This window comes from Berghia stephanieae, chromosome 13 (assembly GCF_034508935.2).
Source record: "Berghia stephanieae isolate SIO BIC M18660-M18661 chromosome 13, UCSD_Bste_1.3, whole genome shotgun sequence".
Lineage (NCBI taxonomy): Eukaryota > Metazoa > Mollusca > Gastropoda > Nudibranchia > Aeolidiidae > Berghia > Berghia stephanieae.
The window spans coordinates 35,441,447-35,450,516 of record NC_088372.1 but is presented as its reverse complement, the minus strand read 5'-3'; positions in this window follow the sequence as shown (position 1 = coordinate 35,450,516).

Here is a 9,070-nt window from a genome sequence, read left to right as displayed (position 1 = left end):
GTTTGGCTACTTGGAAATCATCTCAATCAATATGTATACTAGTTTGTGACATTTCGTCTCAAAACGGTAATTATGTCAATTTGTACAAGGTTAAACTGAAAGTTGGTTCGAAGTAAAAGTGACCAGGGGCATGAGTTATCAGTCTATTGTATTTAATTAGATTTATAAAATCAAGCCAAATTGTGTATATTTTTTAATTGTAAAACTGTAAAATCAATTTTTAGCATCGAAACCGACCCGACATAATATAATACCGTTGTAAGGCGGTCGGTCACACATGATGACCCACCGTCTGAACACGATATTATGTCGGGATAAATAAGGTGCGGGAATTGAATTTGTAGACACAAACCTGAAACCCAGGGCTAATTTCTATATTGGTTTTTGTGGAGAATAAATATATCTAATTTCTTACATTGCAAAAAGCCAAAAGTTAGTTCCATATTTCTTATGATTATTATTCTAAATCTACTTGTTGGTGTTCGATTATAGATAGAACGAACTTGGCGTCATTTAAATTTTTGTTATTGTTTTTAGACATCCATTTTAATGCTTAGTTCTCACTAAATTGTATCAATCAGATTATACACAATTAAGGTTACACATGGTTTTGTGTGTTTACAAGTTATATCCTGCTGGTGGATGTTGTGTGTATATTACATAAAAGCATAGCATCAATACAAACTTTTCAGCCAATATAAAGAAAAAAAAATGTGTTTCGTCGTAATGCAACACCTGTGTTTCACTGTCCCTTGCCCTGCCATTCTATAGAGTCCCAACCCCCATCTTCTTCTCCTTCTTTCTCCCTATTAATTCTATTCATTGTGGCGGTTCCGATTATTCCAACAACCGGTGAAAACTTCTCGTCTTTCACTCGGACAAACAATGAGATGAAATTATACCTCAATCTTCTTTCATTCGGACAAACAATGGGATGAAATTATATCTCAATCTCATCACTGCAGGATGCCCATACATAATCGTGGCGAAACCGATGGACTTGGTGCACTCCTGAATTTATGATGTCCATGGCCATACTTATTATCTAGTACGCACAGTATGCACTAACAAAACAAATTTTAAAGATTTCTGTCAGAAAATGTTTACTGCAATAATTATTTTTTTAAAGTAGTCATTCAGAGCCATTCAGCCCATAAAGCCGGAGTTTATTCCGGTTTCTATAGCGTGAAACGGACACTAGTAATTACTTACTATCCTTTGGATAGGACGCTAGTCTATCGCATAGTACTTTCCATCAAATCTAACAGACTCGGCTACCCATTCACTGCTGGGTGGACAGGGGGGGGGGGGGGCAGAACAAAAATCTCGACTGCACCCGGGATCGATCTCGGTCCCTTTGCGTGTGAAGCGAGTGCTCTACCAACTGAGCTACTTCAATGATCGATCTATTAGATATCCACTATCCACTAACCCAGTGAAAAGTCTTAAACCTGAGACTTTAAAGAATTTCAAAGAGGAGCTAATCAATATTTAAGTTAAATGTTTTCTGGCCAAATATTTTTTTTCTTCATTGCACAGGAGATTTGGCTTATATTAATGCAAATAAAATTTTGAGTGACATTTGTAATAAGAGATTAAAGTTAATGGAGTACGTCAGATAAAACGTTCTTTATTGCCTTAAATTGTGTTTCGTGGATAGCGGGTGTCTCCTCCTATCTGGTGAAAGAGAATATTATGTCGTGTCAAGTGGGAGAATACGATTCCTTGGGGTGGAGACTGGAGACGTGGTCTCCTGTGAACTGGGAGGGAAACTGCCGGGATTCTTTACCAGTATGATGATACACTGGGTGGCAGCCAGTAACAGTAGACAGAAATGAATATCCTATCCACAACAAAAAAAAAAACAAAAATAAAGAAAAAAGAAAACTCATCTTTAAAATAAAATACCAGGTTTGAGAGTCTTTTTGTTTTGTTTTGTTTTTTGAAGGACGAGTTCAGCTTTGAGAGTATTTGTCAAGATGAGGGTCATATTAATATTAATAGACATATGCAAATTCAAAAGACGAGATTTATAAACGTATTGTTTTGTTTTTGTTGGGTTTTTTTTGTGTGTGTGTTTTCGTTTGTTTGTTTTGTTTTTGTTTTGTTTTTTACAGTACGGCAGTTTTGGGTTTATCTGAGTAAAGAAGTAATATTGAAAGGAGAGGAATACAACAATTATATTGTTATGGACCACAGGCCTACGAGAGTCCTGAGCCAAATTTTAGACTACGTACTTTTCGAGACTTTGCAGTAATGACATAATTTATCTTTCATGGGCTCGCAGGCATAAGTTGGGAATATAATATCAAGCTTTTGATATAATTGTAATATCGTATAGTAAATGGTTTATCTGGTCAATTTTCTGTCTCCGTTCGCTGTTTTGTTGTTGTTGTTGTTTTGCTTTGTTTGTTTTCGTTTTGCTTTGTTTTGTTATATATATATATATATATATATATATATATATATATATATATATATATATATATATATATATATATATTTGTTTGTTTTTAATATTAATTTTGTTTTACTTTTTTTTTCTTCCACTATACACAACAAGAGAGTTTATGATCATGATGCCAGCACAATTTACCTTTTTGGTCATCATTGGTTAGACAGAAGGAAAATGAGTTGTCAACGCCAAGGAAACCAAGATAAGCTCCAGTAACACGGACCCATGGTTTGAAGAACTGGTGAGGCATTTATTTGAAATGCATTGAACATGGTAAGTGCGCAAAGTTGTTCTGGGTAAATATTATTTATAATTATTTCTTTTCATTTATTTCCTTTTAATGATTCGTCACGTTAATGGTTTTAGGTAGCACAAGAATATTTATTGTATATGATTCGTCACGTTAATGGTTTTAGGTAACACAAGAATATTTATTGTATATGATTCGTCACGTTAATGGTTTTAGGTAGCACAAGAATATTTATTGTATATGATTCGTCACGTTAAAGGCAACACAAGAATATTTACTGTATTCTAACTCATAGTTTTTAATAACAACAACTAAAGTTTTATAGATTATCCAACCGAACAAAAACATATAATTGTGCAGCTATGTGGTCGTGTGGTATGACACTGGTTTTCGAACTGGAAGGTCCAGGGTTTGAGTTCTCCTCTGAGCGCCACATTTTTAAGATCTTTTCTCAAATTCTCTCGCCTTATTCAGGTGTAAAAGGAGTACCTACCTGGTCGTTAACTGCGCTGACTCTGTCTGAAAAAAATGCATTATTGCCTAACAGGCGTCATGTCTCGTCCTACATATTACTGGAGCATGTTGTAGTAGTAGTAGCAGTAGTAGTAGTAGTAGTAGTAGTAGTAGTAGTAGTAGTAGTAGTAGTAGTAGTAGCAGCAGTAGTAGTAGTAGTAGTAGTAGTAGATAGTAGTAGTAGTAGAGTAGAAGTAGAGTAGTAGTAGAGAAGAAAGAAGAAGAAGAAAGAAGAGTAAGAAAGAGAAGAAGAGAAGAGAAGAAGAAGAAGAAGAAGAAGAAGTAAGAAGAAGAAGAAGAAGAAGAAGAAGAGAAGAAGAAGAAGAAGAAAAGAAGAAAAGAAAGAAGAAGAAGAAGAAGAAGAAGAAGAGGGTAGAACAGTAGGAGGAGAGGGGATAAGGTGGAGAAGGAAGAGGAGGAGGAGGAGGAGGAGGAGGAGGAGGAGGAGGAGGAGGAGGAGGAAGAATAAGAAGATGAGGAGGAGGAGAAGTCAGAGGATGAGCTAGTGGGCTGGAGGAGAAGGAAGAGGAGGAGGAGAGCGGAAATTTAAAAGTAAAATAGAAAGAAGAAGAATGAAAAGACGACGAAACTTCGTCACTGCTTTCTTCGCCTTTACAGTGACTAATAGTTCATAGTCATAGCAGTAGTGATGATAATGATAAAAGTGGGGTATGGTGCCCCAGCGGGACAATGTTTGAGTTAAGGGATTACACCTTTCATCTCGTGTCTTCGTGTCACCGTGAGGTCGGATGGTGTCCTATGATTGACAGATGGAAAAATGGACAGATGGACTGACACGGGTGTCATTTAAAAGAAATGGTCAAGATTTTGAACAATAAAAAAAAAATGATAAGAAAAAAACCCCGAAAGTATGGCACACTTCTGAGATATAATTATAATTAAGCAAACTCTTTTTATTTCTCCGAATTTTCTCAGAAAAAAAAAATATTTGAACAATTGTATCAATCTGGGATTTATAAAATAAGATGAAATATGAACATTATAAGATGAAATATGAACATTATAAGATGAAATATGAACATTATAAGATGAAATATGAACATTATAATATGAAATATGAACATTTATATAGAATATTTTCACTGATTTACCATGCTCAATTGGCTTCACATTGTTTCATTTATTCCCCAAGCTGGCCAAATTGAACAATATTTCCATTTCATACGGTGCACCTCCTCTTCTAGGCGTCCTTTGTAATACTAACATTCGGAACAATATCCGTCACTGACTTTAGCCAGATACCGACGTGCATTTATTTGCAGGTCTGATAACCCAAATTGTTATGGTCTCATTGTTGTAATGGAAATCTTCTCAAACCAAAGCAATGTTGTATTGTTCATTACAACAATATCAAAACGAGCCCATAATTGTGACCGGTTATTAGACCTGAAAATATGTGCACCTCGCCAGGTACTCATTCACATCATTAGGGAGTTTTCCAAAACCAACTAGTCAAAATCTAAAAAGATCTGGCAGACAGTACTTTGCTGAAAGGACAGCAAGCAATTGCTAATATCCGTTTCACGCTATAGAAACCGGGATACGCCCGTCTCCATATGCCTAATGGCTCTGAGGGACTACCTATTGATACTGTGCGTTTAGGTAAAATAGTTATAACATCCTCCAGCGGGAGATAACGTACCAACACATAAAACTGTTTGTATGCTTTAACGTTTATAGTCTGGTTGAGATAATTTAGTGAGAAATTATAATTCAAATAGCTGTCTAAAAACAATAACAAAAGGTGAGTGACGTCATCTTCGCTCCTTCTATTCATTATTTTAAACTGAATAGTCTGTTATAGATTTAGTGTTTTTGGTATCCCCATTAAACAGACGGCTGACAAGAACCTTCAAAGCATCTATCATTAGCACACAGAGCGGTTAACTCGTATACTAGAGCATTTATATAGCGCAATATCCACTAAACGTGCCCAAAGCGTTTTACAAGGGGGTAATAGCAAACTTAAACACGAAGAAGGAGACATGGCGCCTGTTAGTACATATATTTTTCTTTTTCGACTGAAACATCTCTGTTAACGTCCAGGTACTCGTTTTACATCTGAGTACGATGAGAGAATGTGAGCAAAGGGCCTTTTCCAAGGACTCAACTATGCGCCGCTCAGAACGTGGACCTTCCGAACCTCAGACGAGAGTCATACCACTGGATCATATTTATTATATCCGCCCAATGTTTAAGTGTGAATCCTTTTTCAGTCAATTTTCATTATTTCAAGTTTCTTTTTACTGGCCCCCGATGTTTTCCCATCAGTTTGGAACCATGAGCTAGTGGAACGTATTTTGCGACAGACAAGCGTCTCATCCAAGGGACAGCAAGAAATTCCGTTTCCTTCAGCGGTACAAAACCGGAATATTCCCCAACTGTAAATGATTTAACCACCTTCACCTATTGGCATCCGGCACAAAAACGACCTTTCCTCACTGCCTCAAATAACAAAGATCTTTCTCAAGGAAAAAAAATCTGAAAAGAAAATCTTAAAGATGAACAGATGTGAGTAAACAAGACTAATCCGCGAAAAAAAGGGGCAAGGCATAGAATTACTAAAGGTACTGAGGAAGAAAGAAGGAAAGAAAAAAAACGAAAGAAAGAATGAAAGGGAGATGAATAGAAAGAAAATCAAACAGGGACCAATGTCACAGTGACCTAGTGAGCCACTATTCCTCCTCTCCACCGCCTTCACACCCTTCACTATTCATTCTGCATCCAATCCCCCTTCTCTCACCAACCCCCCCCCCCCCCCCCCCCCCCCCCCTTTCCCATTCTCCCATCTCCACCAGCCCGCTTCGGCCCCTCCTAGTCCGTCTTATTGTGTTACCATGCACACCAGTATACATATTGACGAGGTGGCCTCTCGACAAAGGTCAAGCATTTTGAGACGTAGTATAACAGAAATGCCAACCCTTATATATTTTCCTGATCTTGCGGGATAGGAGTGCCGAATGCCAAGTGATCGAAGTGCACTTATTTGCAGGTCTGATAATCCAATTCATTGTGGGCTCATTGTTGTAATGGAACTCTAAAAACAAAACAAAAACCCCACAAAATATTGTCTATCTCAACAATGTTAAGCTAGGCCCTTAATTTAGTTCGGATGTCAGACCTGCAAATTAATACACGTCGCGGGTGATGTAACTTTGTGACTTTATTTATTATAATAATTAGTACAAGTCAAAGTATGATTTGTGTTTAATTAAGTTCTCAATAACTATTTTCCTATCATCTACAACTTTTAACACAATACAGATAGATAGATTTCGGTATAACTCATACATTAGCCCTTCCATGCCATAATCGTTCATTCTTCCAAGCAGGCACACAATTAAAGATCAATGTTTTTTAGTTATGTATATGTGACAAATCGAGAAAAAAATGATTCATCCTTATGATTACGGAAAGTGAGCTTTGTTTCTCAAACATGAAAAAATATCAAATGTCCTATTTCTGCTCGTATTAACAAATTACCAGCTTGACACGACGGCTCATTCATATTTACATATTTATTTGTCTGACCATTTTATTTTGTATTGAATTATATTTTATATTTTAAAATATTGTTAGTCTTGACATAGGATCAATTGAGCCTTAGTTTACCCCGGTTTTTGTAGTAACAATAGTTTATTACCCTATAAATACATAGTACACTACACAGGTCTATCTCAAAGTACTTTTAGCCTGATCTAATAGACTCCCACCAACACACACACACACACACACACACACACACACATATATATATATATATATATATATATATTATTATATATATATATTATATATATATATATATATATATATATATATATATATATATATAGAGAGAGAGAGAGAGAGAGAGAGAGAGAAGAGCGAGAGAGAGAGAGAGAGAGAGAGAGAGAGAGAGAGAGAGAGTGAGAGAGAGAGAGAGAGAGAGAGAGAGAGAGAGATTATGCTTATATAATTTTGTATATCTGATTAATTTTATAACTAGAGATAAAGGGAAAGACTTTCCTTTGGAACTATCAAAATTTTGAATTACATTCCGGAAAGAATTTCACATTTCATTAAATCAACAACCAATGTAATTAAATTGCACGGCGCCACTGCACTCCCCATCCCGAGATGCACCCTTTATTATGATTGAGTTATCATAACCATCATCCATAGCCACCATGATTCTTAGGATTCATCCAGCCCGCAAATAAAGGGTGTGGCACGTACAAAGGGAGATAATCTGTTATGATTTCAGTGTCCTGTGTCCAGCAGCGACACGAGTTGACGACTGTTGAGGCTTTACACAGACAAAACACATTAAATTTTCTCCTCTTTTTTTAACCGTAAAACTTTAATTTCATTTTTCGACAGATTAATGCGATTTCAACGATGTCAGAGAGTCTCAAACCTGAGGATTCTTAACATGTTCTAAAACTTATCAAGTTTTATTTCAATTGTTTGCAAGTTTTCGGAGTCATTTTAAATTAAATGTATAGAGTAATCGTTTTCTGCTCAAAATTTGAAAAGCGTTTTAATGATTTTACATCAGTGCCGACCTGCATAAATTTATGAAAAATTCGCAGAATAAAGAATTTTTGGCTCCAAGAGATTATTGTGAGTATTTTTCACGACGGCTCTTAAAACACGACAACGAAACAAGTTAAGCGCTTAACTTTTCTTAGCTATTATCGACTTATATCTTTGACGATAGACTGTTCTTGGGCTATAGTTGTTGTTTTTTTTTTTTTTGTGGTTTTTTTTTTTTATTTGTTTAATTTGAATTATTTATACCGTATAAAACATTTTAAGAATTACTTTTTTTAAATAGAGGAGTTATTTTACTTTCATAAAAGTTGTGGTTGTCTTTTCCCATTTTAAATAAATTCAGTGGTATTTAATTTTCTTTTTTCAGATATTTTTGTCTTTCTTTTCATTGCAGATTCAAATGTAGGGGGTCACATTCGCAAAAAGAAAATTGAAAAGTCTTAAGACCTCCTTCCCCATTCCTCCACCAGGATGCACCCCCCCCCCCCCCCACCCCCACCCAAACTTCACTTTCAACACGTCCGGCAATCCGCCAAAGTTGGTTAAACAAGAGAGTTGGAAGGCCTGTGGCAGAATTTCCCCTATTCAAAGATAGTCTGTGCCACCAACGGCAAATGGGGACATGACCCCTGGTACTTTAAGGTCAAGGAAACTACTGATAGGAAGCACACACAAATACACAAACACACACACACATACATACACACAGACACACACAAATAAACACACACACACACACACACACATATACACACACACAAAGAAACACACACATATACACACACACATGCAAAGACACACACATACACACACACAAAGACACACACACACAAATTTCCCCTTATGGATGAATATAGTGAAGTTTTGTTTTAATTATCTTGAAACGGTTTGTTTTCTATTTGCGATCAATAATACTAACACGCACGGCTATGTAGCCGTATTGTATTTCTCTATTGTCTTCTGGCACTTTTCTACTCACTTCATATCTTGTTGTTACCAACATAAGTGCCTGCTCCACTCACTTTTCTGAATTAAAAATTCACCCCATACACCGGAGCATACTCAATGTCTCAATCGTTTCTATGTTATATGTTTGTGATGAGAATATTGGCTATTAAGCTTAACTGCTGGTCAAAATTTCTTCGCGATGGTGGTGAACGAATCGGCGATCTCAAGAAGTGGGTGAGAGAGGGATCTAGAAATGACTTTGGGTTTGAAACGAATATTTTTGTGTTCGTGGATAGCTCACACGGTAGAGCCACGCTCTCACCTGCCAGGCGGAGTTGTCGTACCAA